Source organism: Ciconia boyciana, chromosome 3 (genome assembly GCF_034638445.1).
Source record: "Ciconia boyciana chromosome 3, ASM3463844v1, whole genome shotgun sequence".
NCBI classification, from domain to species: Eukaryota; Metazoa; Chordata; class Aves; order Ciconiiformes; family Ciconiidae; genus Ciconia; species Ciconia boyciana.
In genome coordinates, this window is record NC_132936.1 from 114,347,387 (window position 1) to 114,363,210 (window position 15,824).

Here is a 15,824-nt window from a genome sequence, read left to right on the forward strand (position 1 = left end):
CAATGCGATTTTTTTCCGAGCTTCTGAGTCTCTCAGCTCCTGGACATATGAGAAACTGGGCCACTTTAGCTGAATTCATGTAACTCATCTAGAGCAAAGGAGATACAAGACAACCCTTTCCAGAGACTGGGCTGAGGACTTGTGTATGTAAAAAGATGGTCCTGTCTTACTTTTGCTAACAGGTCCTTCCAAATTGATTTAGTACCAGATGTGAAGTCCTACACCCTGTTTAATTCATCCTCCTAGCAGATGATATCTAGCAGCCACACTTTCTTGGTGCAGGTTAGGCAAAGAGTGGCAGTGATTGCATTTAGATTCTTCCTCTGTTGCAAGTAAGCGTGCAAATCCAGTTTATAAGAGTAAAGAAGAGTTCAAAGCAATGAAACATTTGATTTGGAGCTAAGCTACATGGTTCACTCAGCCAAAAAATTATGTATTTTACTTTTCCGTGTGCCATAAATACAGAATAAGAAAAACAATGCTCAGCTTGGGTTAACCCAAGCTTTCATTTTTATTCTGGTTTCAGAACTACCAGCAAACAAATCAACACAAACTTCAGCACCCACACAGCTCAGCCATCTCAGCTAACCCTTTTTTCTTTCTCAGAAAGTTAAAAGCACTCCTGGCTACGCCTTTGGGGTCTGATCCAATTAAATGGAAAGATTCTTCTTGCCTTTGGCAGGAAGAGATTACACATTTTGGGCTACTTCCCGATTGCTCTGTACCATCACTCTGAATTATAATCAAGCAAAATATGGTTCAGACCACACCAGCACCTATGGTGCCAGGACTTTCGACAGACAGAACCCTTATGTGCTGACCTGCAAGCCAAAAGCCCTGCACACTTTGGAGCACAGGGTCCTAGAGCCCAGCTGTGTCCTCTAAAGGATGAACAGTTCTTGCAGTCTTGTAGACCTGTTTTTTGGTTTTGCTTTTGTTTTTTTTTCTGGCTCATTAACACTGTAAATACCAGCTCTCAGCCCTTCTCTCCCCAAACCTTCTCCTTTCCATCCCCTCCATCTCCCTCTGCTAGCTCTGCACCACAGCAAGATCACTTCACAACCACACCCCCAAGCTGTTAAGGCTGAGGACATTGACTGGGCTACCTACTAAAACTAACAAGCATTGCCATGTTAACTGAGGTCTGTCCCTGTTGAGCTTGAGATGACCTCGGGGGACAGTCTACCACGCAGCTGTTGCTTTAGAGGCATTAAGTGACATTGTGTTTCCTCTGCAGTGAACGATGCTAGATCATGGACATACAAGGAACCATCCACAGAGCCAGCAGGAGCCTTTAGCAGAAAGCTTGCAGGGAAAGATTTAAGCCAGGTTCTTCTGCTGGAAGAGGAAGTTTCTCTTTGGTCATCTAGAAGGTCTGGGCTCCAATCTTGTACTGGGAACAGTGAGAAGGAGCAGCACTTTGTCTGTCCTCTCTCCTTCTTCCTTCTCTGGTGATAGGTGGTGCTGCTGCTCTTCCTAGAGGCCAGGGATGCACTTGCAGGTCACTGTCTTTCCATTTTCCTACTCGGGGTGTCCTGGGCCTGCAAGAGCATAAACCACACCGGAGATCCTCAGACTTTGTTTGGACAGCTGAGGACCACAGCGTAACATTTCTCCCACCAGCTCCCATAAGCGTTTTAGCACATCAACAGATGTACCAGCTAACGATGCTCCCCAAATCCTTGTGGCTACCACAAAGCTTGCCCTCACTTCCTGCAGCATTTGACATGTGGTTTCCAGATGGGGACTCTCTCCTGCTCCCACACTGTGATGCATCCCAGGTGGTTTTGGCCAGGAGGCTTTCAGAGCAGCTCTCTCCAAGGGCTCTCACAGAGTGACTGCTAAGGGTGGCGCAGAGCAGCCAGAGAGCAGGCAGAGAGCAGGCAGTCAATCAGGACTGTGTTACTCTCCAACCAGGTGCTGTTACTTAGGGTGCTTCCACTGAAGGCAGTGGTCAAATGCTTGGTCATTGTAAGTCCTTGTAACAACCCTGATCAGAGCAACCAGTGGTGAACTGATTTTCCTGGAGCTATAATGATATATGCCTGCAAAGTCTCATCCCTTCCTTAACTTCTGCAAAACCCCGTGTTGCAGGAAAAGCTGTTTGTATGTCTCTGGTAATTTCTGCTTCCAGGTGGCATTTCCTCTTAACATCCTGCCATGATCGCTCCCAAATCCCTAGTTCCTCACAGGCAGCAGGAGACCGCAGGACCCATGGAGGCTCCCAAGCCAACCTGGGCTGCCCTGCATCCCTCCCATCTCTCCCTCTGCTCTAGGCGGTCTTGCCTTCCACTGTTGCTCTTTGCAAGGATTATTCTTGTTCTTATTATTCATCAGGACTTTGAATGGTAGCTTCTCAGGAGCTCAGACCACAGCTGAGCCCTGCTCAGAGGCCCTGGGGAGCAATTAGTCAGATCCCTGTTCTTAAAGCAAGAAGGGGTCCCTGGCTGCTATGTAGTTTGTCCTAGCAGGTTGCTGGCATAAACTTAGAATAGCAGGCAGCTGCAGTGAGCCTCCAACAGTCATCAGACCCAAGGCAGGTGGACTTTTCTTCCTCCCCTGCTTTGCCCCTTTCAAACATCTCTTCATGCTGCTCTCTGTCACTGCAGCGCTTTGCGCTTCTGTCTACACAGAAGCTTTCCTACTGACGTGCATCTGCATCAGCCCTGGAGGGATGAAAAGTGCCTTTAGAAACAGAAAGAAAGGGGTAGTTACCATTGCTAGACAAATAGGATGAATCTCCCCAATTTCTTCCCACCCACAGCTCTTAGCGAGAAGCTGTGAAATGTGTTGGCACAATGCATTAAGGATGCATTGTGCATGTTTACCTGGTGTTGAAGAGGACTCTCAGTGATGCTGCTAGACCTGAAGAGAAACCCCCAAATCACAAACTAGTCTGCTGCAATTCACCTCACCACAAGCACCTTTCTAGTGGTCTTTGAAAACGGTTCTCCAAAAATCAGCATGCTACCAGGTGGACAATGAGAGCTGCAAATATCAAAATCAAATCAGGCATAGTCGTTAGCTTCCCAGCATCATGAATAGGCCAATTTATGGCAAGCTTAGTGCAAACAGGGAAGTGGCATGATTAACACTAGTTAGAGCACTGGTAAGCTCCTTCCTGGGTGGTTTTCGGCAAGAGAAGAGGGTGACAAGAAAAAGGGGTGAAGTATGTCCTGGTTTGTAGCAACAGTTACAACCACTGCGGTTGTTGGATTGTGATTGCTCCCTTAGATTTTCTTGGTTCTGCTGCAAAACTCTACTAAACCAAATGAGGCCTGATTTCCTCATGGACACAAAGGCCCATGGTCTTCCTCGACTGAATGAAGAATGTGCTTAGTTTGGTGCAGGAAGAATAGGAAAGGTGGAGGAACAGTGTTAGAGAAAATTATTACTTCCCTGGTGTCACTGAATCTCACCTTGATAATAGCATGGAAAACACTTCATTTTGGAAGTGTCAGAAGGAAACAAACAGGCTCACAGGATGTGGCTGCCGGGAAGCCAGAAAATTTGACTTGATGACCCAGAAATCCTTTCCTTGCTCCATTCTGTATAAATGCAATTTTTTTATTCCAAGGAAAAATCTAACAAATCCTTTTGGAAATCTTGCCACATTTCCTCCTATTTCACACATACTTGTGGTCACTAAGAAACTGTATTTCGCCAGGAATTCACCATCCATCCAAGCCAGCTGATATCTCCAACCAGTAGCAGTAACACCTGATGATAAGAATTTGCACTGTAGCAGCTAGAAGTCATTTGGTTGCAAGCCAGCCCCCCTACAGTTTTGTTCCTGTACAAGCAGAACAGAAAGACAGTCTTTTTCCTAAAAGTCTTACTCTGTAAAGGCATAATGAATGTGGTTTACAGGCTTCTATTCCCAAGAAAGGAAAGGTGAAAAGCACTTTGGAGAATCAGGGTGATCATGATTTGGGGCTATTTTTTCTGCTGATTACATATTTATTCTCTCCCAGTGTCTATTACATTAAGGAAGAAACTGTTTTCTGTAAGACACAAAACCTCCCTGAAGTCCGGAGCGAGTCAAGAATAAACAAGGGACCAGATATTTAGATGGAGAGAAAAATCTTTTGCGAGTACTGCTAGGACATACTGAAAACAAAGTTAGAGTTTGGAAGAGAACTAAAATGTTGTGAAAGAGGGGAAAATGGGGCTGGAGGGATTTTCTGATGAAAATCCCCAAGGCAGGCTCAAGTTAGTTAATGTGTGTTTTAAATCTTGAACATTCTCCTTCAGCAAAGATTTGGCATGGGTTATTTTGGGAGTATGAATAACAACAAGCAATAAGCAAGCAGGGAGAGAAAACAGCCTTAACCCAGGGAGAGAGGTGGAGGCAACAAAAATGCACCGGGGCTACAAGGCCTCGTGTCTCTCTCCCTGCAGTGGCACAGGAAAGCAGTGATCTAAACTGGGCATGTGATCCTCCAACAGCATTTTGAGCCATAGATGTTGAAGCATCTAGAAAGCAGTGGTGACAGAAAAGCTTTTAGGCAAATGACTTGGCTAGCAGGCCTGCTGGGGATGGCAAAAGGAATGAATGAACCCTGCTTACCTGTATTATGTACAGTTACTAGGAAAGCAAGGAGCACCCCCTCAATGCTGCAGCATGCAGCCCGGTGTGCTCGTTCGCTATGCTGAAAAATAAAACACACAAATAAAATAAAGTTCCTCAGACCTGCTGGAGCTTCTCCATCGCCTTGGGGAGTTGGTGTGTCAAGCTCTGCGCTTGCAGGTGCCTGTGTGGCTGGGGGACCGGCACCGGGTGCCTCTGCGGCAGGGCAAGGTGTGGGGGGCAGCCGGGTGCCCGGGAGGGGACGGGGAGAGGAGCCGGTGTCCCCTGGAGGGGTGCTGAGCTCCGGTGGGTGGGGAGCAGCGGAGACCCCCTGGCTGGGAGGAAGGCCCAGGGAGGAGGAGGAGCTGGGGGGCTGAGAGGGGCGGATGTTGCCGTACCCCCCCCGGGGGGTACACACCAGGGGACGTGAGGCTGCTCCTGCTGCAGAAGGAAAGTTGGCCGCGCTGCCACGCAGGGCTGGTTCTCCTGCCTCCCTCCGCCTGCCTCCCTCCCTCCCTCCCTCCTCCTCTTCCTCCTCCTCCTCCCCGCGAGTTGGGCGCACAGTGCAGCCAGGCGGTGCAGGCGGCGCAGCCCCGCCGGCCGCTCGCCCTGCCCGGCCCCCGGCCGCCGGCCCCGGTCCCCCGCCGCCCCCCGCCGCCGCCCCCGCCGCCGGCATGCTGCCGGGCGCCGCGCCCGGGCGCTGAACCGCCGCCGGCCCGGCAGCACCGCCGCCCCTCCTGCAGCCCCCGGCGGGAGCATCGCGCTGCGGGTCACCTTGCAGGGAGGTGAGTGACCCCCCTCCCCTGCCCTCCATCCCATCCCCTCCGGGGAGCGATGCACCAAATTCCCCACCCCCCTGTCCTCCGGAGCGGGGCCGCCGGGCACGGAGCGGGGAGGGGGGGTACCGCGGCTCCCGCAGCCGCCGCGGCGGAAAGTCTCCGGGGGGAGCCCCGGGGAGCGCAGGGAGTTGGGGCCGCCCCCGGGCCGGGGCGGCTGGGATCCTGCCCCCGCCAGGCAGCGGGGCGACGCCCGCAGCGGTGCTTCCCCGGTGCCCTGCCGAGAGCCGAAATTAGCATGCCCGGTCTTGCACGGCGCGCCCGGCGGGGGTCAGGGGAGGGATCAGGCTTTTCCAGTGCCGTGGCAAGGTTTGGATTGGGAGCACTGGAAGGGAAGCTGTGCGTGGGGTCCTCCTTTTCCCTTCCCCAGGAGGAATCCCCTCCAGCTCACTGTGGCAGAGCATCTTTCCCTCCCAGCACCCGGCCACCCTGCCAGTCCAGGGCAGCCTCTGCCCCGGGAAGGGGAGAGGGGCTGTGCGGGGGTGCACGGCCCTGTGCAGGCTCCGGGGCAGGGCCTGATCCGGGGGGCAGGCGGCAGGGAGGCTGGGCTCCTTGCAGCCACAGCTGCCCTCTCCCCTCACCACCCTGCTCAAGAGGCGCTGGATTGAATTTCTCTTCCTTCCCATCCTTTAGTTTGCGGGCAGTGACAGCTAAGTTGGAGAGAGGGATGGTTAAGGCGAGGGGACAGGAGTGGTCCCTGCTCTTCCGTGGCAGAGAGGGGTGACCTTGGGTAAGTCCCCCATGCCTGCCCCATCCTTCTGGGTCGGGTATCACTAAAGCATCCCGCAAGGGATCAAGGAGAACCCTTCAGTAGGAAGAGGCTGGCAAATGCATTGAGACCTTTCTGGAACTGGCACTGCAGGAGTGCAAGCCTTCCTGGAACAGGACTGGTAGCGCTCGCTGGTCCAGAGCGCGCTGCAGGAGGAGAGGTGCAAGGGTCTATGCGGGTCTGGCGGAGGTGGTGGGTTTTGTCCCCCCATAAGAACATGGAGGTACCTAGTGGCAGGAGTTGCTCTGGAAAGCAATCTGTTGAACTGTGTCTTCAAAATAACTGGAGGGGAGGCTGCAGCCTCAGTGTGTAATGAGAGAGAAAGATGCCAAAAAAAAGATCTAAACTTTTCAGGGAGATTAAATATTCAAATCACAAATAATGATACATTAATCCCTCGTAAACAGGGCATTAACAACAATTAAAAGATGCTTTGATATTCTTAAACCCGAGAAGATGAGTTAACTGGTACTTTCAGGGGAATTATTGTGTATTATAAAATGCAGTCAGAGCAGAGTATGCACTTTTCTACATTCATGTATTTAAATGACTTGCTCTTAATTATAGTTAATGAGCTATCATCTTCAAAGTAGCTGCATTTAGATGCTCTCCATATTAGTTTCAAATTATCTCGCTCCAAAGAATAAGCCACTTCTGATTTTACTGGCCAAGGTGACATTTTATTGGCAGTTTGGTAACTACAGGTCATGCCAGGGTGTAGGTAGGATAAATGCATTTGTAGGAATTAAATGAAATTTCCTTTTATTAAGTGGGCAAGCAGACATCTCACACCACTGGTGCCATACGCTCTGGAATAAATCTGACACGCACAGGAAGGCTCTTCGTTATACAAATGCAGATGTAATGCAGTACTAGTGTACATAGGCACCACCACAACACATTTAACTTGATGAAGGCTGCTTTCTGGATTTAAAATGCTTTCGCTTCTGAGGATAGTATTAGAGAAAAGGTGCAACATAGTTGGATGTGGTTTTCTGTCTTTCTCTCTACTGTAAATTCATATCTGCAGACAGCTATAAATGCTTCTGTCCAGGAGAGTTTTTAATACTGCCTATGTGGTTAATAAGATTGCAGATTACATATTGGGACTTCCAAATCTTGTTTTCTTCACTTTGAAGACTCGACTTTTTACAGGTTATTGTTTGTACAGTGCCATTGGGAAGAAATGGAAAAGAATTGCAGAGGTTTAAACAGGAGGAAAATACTTGGCGTGTTCAGTGACTTTGCTTTGACAAATGTGAATAGTGTCTGTGTGTAAGTGTGTGAGTATGTATCTGCTCATGTCTGAATACACATCCTTTGGCTATCAAATCAAATGTTTCTGAATACTCTTTCTCTAGTAAAAGTTGGAAACTACTTTGAGCAATGAGATCACAGCAAAAAGCTTCTCTTCAGATGTAAATGTCTGTGACCCTGAGGATTCAGGTGGACCTGGTCCAACTTGTAGCACCTAAGAATCAAAAGATTTTGTGCTTTGAATTTGGTGTCATAATATCAGAAGAGTGACAAACTCTGGTTATTTTCATTGCACCAGCAAAGACTGCATTTTAAAATAGTGGTGCAGTACATGAGAGGTGTGAGTCCGTGCATGCCTTTAGCATTCCCAGTTTTATATATGGCATCCCTGTAGATGTTTATCTGTGTATATGTATCTATATGAAACCTGAATGTGTAAAGTTCCCTCATTAACCATCCATCCAAATCCATGCTGTGAAGTATTTCTGTCCTTAAGCTCTGAGACTTCAGTTCACTGAGGCACGAGAAGAATGAACTGACTGTTCACATCAAGCTGGCAGAATTCGAGCAGAGGTTTAATGGGGTTTATGTGCTTTGATTGAGTGCTCAGACCCCTTAAAAATCCCCAGTGAGGACGAAGATCTCTGAAACGGTGCTTGCAAATGGATAATTTGCTCGGAAGACAATCATGGCATAATCAAAGAGTTCAGCTCTTTGAGGGGGGACCTGCCCATCCTAGGTCCCACAAGACATCCAGCCTGGTGTCAGGTCCTGCAGGACAGCTGTGCTCGGCATGCTTCTTCAGGACATCTCCCACAGCAGCTGCCTGCTGCATGCAATGGCTGATCCAGTCCTCTCCCAGTGCGTGGTGTCCCCATGCCACTCACCCACCTTCCAGCTCCTATTCTTGTGCTTTCTGCAACAAAACGATCTTCCTTCTCCCCACTGCATGTGGCTTGCAAGATCGTGGAGGCAATGAATAGGCTGCTGGCTAAATGCCTGTGCCTCCCATATAGAGATCTCCTAGGTCCTATGTCCCTTCTCTTCCCGGAGGGAAGAGGTTACACAATTTTTCTTCAGGCTTTGGCAATGCCCTGAGTCTAATGGGCCCCATTATTCATTTCAACTCTGATTTCTGCAGGGAGGCATGAGTATGGTGTTAAGAAAGGTCTGTAAAGGTCAATCTACGCCCACTGATGCTACTTTTCAGTGTTTCCCTACCTGCTCTATATGCCTCCAGCTGCCAGACTAGCTATGCCTAAATCACTTATTCTGTAAGCTTTTGTCCCACAGTGTATTCCTGGCTCTGTAATTCTTCTAGAGCCTTGATGAAGGAAGGCTGATTTTATTGCACCAGCAGTGGCTGCTTAATCTAATCATCCTCGCCCTGATGAACTGGCACTAGCAATTTTACAGTATCACAGAAGCGTTTTTCTAGCAAAGTGACTTACAACCTTGGGGTGCTTTGCTTGGGGCAGGAGGCATCAAATCCCAGCCTAGAGCGTAGTGTTGGTGTGTTACATACAGAACAAGTGTGAGGCAGGTGTCTTATCCTGCTTTGCTTTCTACATGCAATGTGGAAACGTGAGTAGAGCCAAATGAGCAGGGTGTATGCAAGAACTGGGCTCTACAGGGGCTTGGGTGCCCATCAGGAATGAGACTTCAGTGAGTTAGTAGGGCCAGTGCTGGAGCCACATCTGGGTCTTTCTGTCTGTGGGCCAGCCTGGTTAGAAACACAGTTAAACAGGGATTTTAGGTCAAAGGGAGGCACTGGAGTCAGCCTGCAGACAGACCAAGAGGACCAGGTGATGCCGTGATGTTGATATTCCTGGGTGAGCCTCTTGGGGTTCATGTAGATGCCCTGTTGTGTGTGGCAGGGATTTTGCCTTGCTGCAAGTTTCTACGGGGCAGAGCATTAGGTAGCTTCTTCTAAGCTGGAGAATGTTAATTCTGTTGCAACACAAGGCATCACTAAAATTAGGCAGGGGGTTTTGGTGGTAACTTAGTCCTTCCCAGACCTTTAAATCTCAATTGACCCTCAGAAACTATCCAGACTCTGTGGCATAGGGACCAAGAAGACTGAGGCATCGCATCTTTTCACCTGAGAATGTAGCTTGTCTATCAAGTAAACACGCAGCGAAACAAGCAGTTCAGCTGTGCATAAGTTTTCACTCTGCAAAACATGGGTCATGGTTAAATCCACAAGAGCAACAGTTCTGGCCCCAAACTTGGCATGATAAGTCTGGGTCTGAATCAAGTTTTCCCCAGAAGCTGGAGCAGCTCTTGCGCAGAGGCTAGGAGTGCTCTCCACTCCATGCAGGAGAGTCATGGGACTAACTTTGGAAGAAGTTTTTCTCAGTGAGGACACTCTGAACAATTAAGGATGCAATTATACACCCCAGAGAACAGCTGTATTCACTTGCTTTGAAAGTGAAAGGCAGCACAATTTTCTGCTCTTCGAGTTGGCAAATGGATCCTTCAGCCTGACCACACTGCTGAAGGTAGTGACCTGAGCTATTTCATTATGTGTCTCTCCATTTATTATGTCATGAAGGTTAGTTTTATTGTGCTGGACATAATCAGAGAGTTTTACAGAACAGCTTTTTGGGATGGATGGAGAGAGAAGAAATGTCAGCTTAGCCTTCTGTTGGGAGAGATATGTCTTTTGAAGCAACAATCACTCCTCATGACTCAATCTCCCCAGTTTGAAATGGGGGTGGGAGGCTCAGAGGGGTATGATGAGGCTGGATATATTTGGGGTTGTCAAATGATCCTGTTCTGCGGTATCGGGGACCCTCTGAACAGCAGTGCTGCAAAGGACCTGGTGATACAAGGTGGTGCAAAGGCATCCTTTGCTGTGTGTGCTACTGGATAACCAGGCTTAGAGTGGAGGGTACATATCTGCAGCCAGGAGAGAAGGAAAAGGCATGAGAGAAGCATGTGTTAGGCATGTGCACAAAAGGCTTTGCTCATGTGGAGATGCAGAGTTAGGACAGGATCCAGGTGTTTTATAGGTTCGCACTGAGCTCACCAGCCACCTGGTCAAGGCTCATTTATAGCATTCATCTGTCCAGATGCAGTTAGGTAGCTGATAATAGCTTTCCAACACCGAGCTTTCCCCAATTCATAGAGTCATAGAATCATAGAATGGTTTGGGTTGGAAGGGGCCTTAAAGATCATCTAGTTCCAACCCTGCTGTAATGGGCAGGGACACCTTCCACTAGACCAGGTTGCTCAAAGCCCCATCCAACCTGGCCTTGAACACTTCCAGGGATGGGGCATCCACAACTTCTTTGGGCAACCTGTTCCAGCGCCTCACCACCCTCATAGTGAAGAATTTCTTCCTTCTATCTAATCTAAATCTACCCTTTTTAGTTTAAAGCCATTACCTGTTGTCCTATCACTACATGGCCTTGTAAAAAGTCCCTCTCCAGCTTTCTTGTAGGCCCCCTTCAGGTACTAGAAGGCTGCTATAAGGTCTTCCCAGAGCCTTCTCCTCTCCAGGCTGAATAACCCCATCTCTCTCAGCCTGTCTTCATAGGAGAGGTTCTCCAGCCCTCTGATCATCTTCATGGCCCTCCTCTGGACTTGCTCCAACAAGTCCATGTCCTTCTTATGTTGGGGGCCCCAGAGCTGAACGCAGTGCTCCAGGTGGGGTCTCACCAGGGCGGAGCAGCAGGGGAGAATCACCTCCCTTGACCTGCTGGTCACGCTTCTTTAGATGCAGCCCATGATACGGTTGGCTTTCTGGGCTACAAGCACACATTGCTGGGTCATGGTGAGCTTCTCATCAACCAACACCCCCAAGTCCTTCTCCGCAGGGCTGCTCTCAATCCATTCTCCGCCAAGCCTGTATTTGTGCTTGGGATTGTCCTGACCCATGTGCAGGACCTTGCAGTTGGCCTTGTTGAACTTCATGAGGTTCGCACAGGCCCACCTCTCAAGCCTGTCAAGGTCCCTTTGGATGGTGTCCCTTTCCTCCAGCATGTTGACCGCACCACACAGCTTGGTGTCGTTGGCAAACTTGCTGAGGGTGCACTCAATCCCACTGTCCATGTCGCCGACAAAGATGTTAAACAGTGTCGGTCCCAATACCGACCCCTAAGGAATGCCACTCGTTACTGGTCTCCACTTGGACATCGAGCCATTGACCGCAACTCTTTGAGTGCAACCATGCAGCCAATTCCTTATCCACCGAGTGGTCCATCTGTCAAATCCATGTCTCTCCAATTTAAAGACAAAGATGTCGTGCGGGACAACATCAAATGGTTTGCACAAGTCCAGGTAGATGACGTCAGTTGCTCTTCCCTTATCCACCAACGCTGTAACCCCGTCGTAGAAGGCCACCAAATTTGTCAGGCACAATTTTCCCTTAGTGAAGCCATGTTGGCTGTCACCAATCACCTCCTTATTTTCCATGTGCCTTAGCATAGTTTCCAGGAGGATCTGCTCCATGATCTTGCTGGGCACAGAGGTGAGACTGACTGGCCTGTAGTTCCCCGGCTCTTCCTTTTTTCCCTTTTTAAAAATAGGGGTTATGTTTCCCCTTTTCCAGTCAGTGGGAACTTCACCGGACTGCCACGCAACTTCTCAAATATGGTGGATAGTGGTTTAGCAACTTCATCCGCCAGTTCCCTCAGGACCCGCAGATGCATCTTACCAGGTTGCATGGACTTCTGCACCTTCAGGTTCCTTAGATAGTCTCGAACCTTATCTTCTCCTACAGTGGGTGGTTCTTCATTCTCCCAGTCCCTGCCTTTGCCTTCTGCGACTTAGGCGATGTGGCTAGAGTACTTGCCAGTGAAGACTGAAGCAAAAAAGTCATTGAGTACCTCAGCCTTCTCATATCCCGGGTAACCAGGTCTCCCATTTCCCTTCGGAAAGGGCCCACATTTCCCCTAGTCTTCCTTTTATCACTGACGTACGTATAGAAGCTTTTCTTGTTTCCCTTGACATCCCTGGCCAGATTTAATTCTACCAGGGCTTTCGTTTTCCTAACCTGATCCCTGGCTGCTTGGAAAATTTCTCTGTATTCCTCCCAGGCTACCTGTCCTTGCTTCCACCCTCTGTAGGCTTCCTTTTTGTGTTTGAGTTTGTCCAGGAGCTCCTTGTTCATCCATGCAGGCCTCCTGGCATTTTTGCCTGACTTCCTCTTTGTTGGGATGCATTGCTCCTGAGCTTGGAGGAGGTGATGCTTGAATATTAACCAGCTTTATGGGCCCCTCTTCCCCCCAGGGCTTTATCCCGTGGCACTCTACCAAGCAGATGCATGAAGAGGCCGAAGTCTGCTCTCCTGAAGTCCTGGGTAGTGAGCTTGCTGTGCTCCCTCCTTGCTGCCCTAAGGATCTTGAACTCCACCATTTCATGGTCACTGCAGCCAAGGCTGCCCTTGAGCTTCACATTCCCCACCAGCCCCTCCTTGCTGGTGAGAACAAGATTGCATTGGTGAAATGAATTTCTCGCTTAAAAAGGCACAGAGCCTGATTTTTGACTGCTTTCACTTTGCAAAGAAATTGCCCTAAGTTGTACAGATGACAAGGTGTTCTTATACTGGTGCCTTCCACAACAGGCAGGGTTATTTACATTACAGACAGGTGGTGTTATTCAGGTCAGTTATTTATTAGCTGGAAAGTGCAGTTTTGCCGTCAAATGAAAAAAGTTGTGAATTTGGACTGAACTTAGCAAAGAGTTGAGGCTGTCAAAATTAGTCGGGAAGGAGGATTGCTGGAAAAGCCTGAATGTGTCATTTTTTTATTGGAGGCAACTTGAGGCAAATTGAACTAAAAGCCAGTTTGTTCAATTAAAAAGAAATAAATGAAACATTACATTTCATTTTGACTCAGGCAAGATGATTCCATCTGCTCAAAAGGAAATATTTTGTTGCAGGGATAACATTTTAAGTTGTAAGTTAATACAAGGTAATTCCTCCTTTCTCCCTGCCATTCTTTGGTTCAGCTACTGAATCAAACAATCAATTATTCAGGCAGATCTAATATGCATATGGTAATTGTTTCCACATTTAAATGTACCTCTGGACAGGCAATCAAGAGACCTGGATTTTATTTCCAGCTCTGCTACTGTGTCTGGTGTGACCTTGGGCATTTCACTGTACTCTGAGTCCCTCCTTTTCAGGGTAGGACAGGCCCATGTCTCTCAGTGGATTTGCTGCATCTTGGTAATACTAAAATAGCATGGAGGTCTTTTTACTTCCACTGTTAGCAATGAAACATTTAGCTATCACTAATGCATGCATTCCTAATTCTCTTAGGGTGAGTTAGTTGCATTGCCTTATGAAACTCCCTGTAGTTTATTTAATAGGTCAAAAGGAATTTCAGCTGCTGAGTAGCAGTGTTCCCTTAAAACAAAACCTATTTTAATGAGCCTAGATAAATCAAAGAAGAAAAATACAAGTGTGAAAGGCTTTTTCCTTCCTTTCCTTAAATATTTCACTTTGTAATCAGCTCTCCAGATCCATACATTGCCTGTGATTTCTCTCAAGCAAAAGGTCCATATGTGTTGTTGCAATTTCTAAATGTTTGAAATACCTTAAACCATGCTGAAGCCTATTGCATTATGCATTAAAAACTCCCTCATATCTGAAAGTTTGCACCAGGAAACCTGCAGCCTCCAAACCTCTCTCAGTGTGGTTTTTATCAGGGTATCACCATTTGGCTTGCTTGCTCTTCAGGAAAGCTTTCTTCCCTCTGCTTTCTGTGTGCCGGCAGTGGGGGAACCAGCATCAAACCCAGCAGCACTTTGTTGAATCTGGTAGTTGTGAGGCTGCATCAGTTTCTGCTGGTGGCACAGCCCTGCAAAGGGTGGTGGTGGTCCCTTCTTGCCATGCTGGCATTAGATTTAGAGTCACTGAGGGGCTGGCAGAAGGATCTGGTAGCAGTGAATGTCTTCTTGGGAGCACGGGAGACAGGTGGGAATCTGTTAGGAGCGGAGAGATTTGGATCATAGGGTAACTCAAGTTGAAGGAACCTCAGGAGGTCTCTAGTCCGATCTCACGGTCAAAACAGGGTCAACTATGGGGTCACACCAGGTTGCTCAGAGCTTCATCCAGTTGGGTCTTAAAAACCTCCAAGGATAGAGACTGCACAACCTCCCTGGGCAACCTTTTCCAATGCTTGACTGTCTTCATGGGGAAAAGATTTCCCCTTATATCCAAGACCCCCATGCAGAGGCACATGAGCTCTTTGAGCCCTTTTTCTCCTGGCTGATGCTCTGCAAGATCTGCAGGGAATGGCAGTGGGTACAGCCATGAGCCTTGATAGCGGTTGGGGACTCTGCCTTCAGCCTCACCATGGCTTGCCTTCCTCTCCAAGTTTTCCTGCCAATAAACCAGGCCTTTGGGCTGGTGATGTCTGGTCTGCCTGGATGAATGTCTTTCTGATCTGTTGTGAAGAAAGGGCTGAGGCTTTTCAGCCATAGCCTGTATTTCAGAGGTAACTGAATTGCTTGTTCACACAGGACTTTTGGTACCTGGCAGGGGTCTCCAGAAGGATGAAACACCCTGAGGCTGTGCTACAGCTGTGCAAAGGGGAGAGACCCATGGAGGCAGGAGGACAACTGTGTCCTGCTGGGTCACAGAAGAGTGAAGGCAATTTGGGACGCTGGGCAGTAGCAGAGCTGGCTTCTGCTCCTTGTCTGCCAGAGCCCCGGGCACAGCTGTTTAGCTGTTCTCTCCTTGCCCTCTCTACAGCTTGCATTTCTCTGCCTCACACCCTTTGCTTAATTACTTTGTCAGCCACTGTCATTATAGCAAGAGTCTGCAGAACACCCAGCAGAGCGTAGCTCTCATTGCAGCTACCGTAGCTGGGCTCTCCTGTAACACAAGTGATAGCTTAATAAAGCACAGCATTGCAGACTGAATATCTTGGCACTGGTTGCAGCTTCTTATTAAAATAAGAAAGAGAGAGAAAAAAAGAAATGCAAGAAGTTGGAAAGAATAAAGATTATAATAACTAATGGTTTCACTTTTAATACTGGAGACCTGGGTAAAAATGTCTAATCCCCAAGGTAAAAATTAGATTGAAGTTTGATGTACTATTTGTCAATAGCTTGAACTTGGTTTTCCCTTCTAGTTCCAGCCTCAAGTCTGACAATGCAGAATTATTTCTGCTCAGCCTGAGTACCAGCGAGTGATTTGTGGTGAGAAACTGTGCGAAGACAAATGAAACCTGAATCAAACCAGTTAAATTAACTCTGCATCTTGGAGCAGACTGAACAGCTCTCTTATTTAAGGGGCTCTGATGAGTTTCATTTTCCTGTCAGCATCATTCTGAAACCTCACTGCGGTCCTAGGTAATGAGAGTGGCTCTTTTTTGCTTTGAGTGTTAGCACCCTGCAGAGAAGGCATCCTCCAGTTGCCTCAGGTGGTCTATCAGAG

General features: G+C 48.3%; 1 protein-coding gene across 2 annotated transcripts in view; it reads left to right on the top strand.

The window, feature by feature from the left end:
- Positions 1 to 5,232: 5,232 nt before the first annotated feature.
- The window catches only part of SYNDIG1 (synapse differentiation inducing 1), an 83,339-nt gene continuing 72,747 nt past the window's right edge, over positions 5,233 to 15,824 (top strand). For both annotated transcript variants that reach the window (XR_012041921.1, XM_072858487.1), the window contains exon 1: positions 5,233 to 5,355. The gene's annotated coding sequence lies outside the window, so the exon portion shown is untranslated. The remainder of the gene's footprint in view (positions 5,356 to 15,824) is intronic.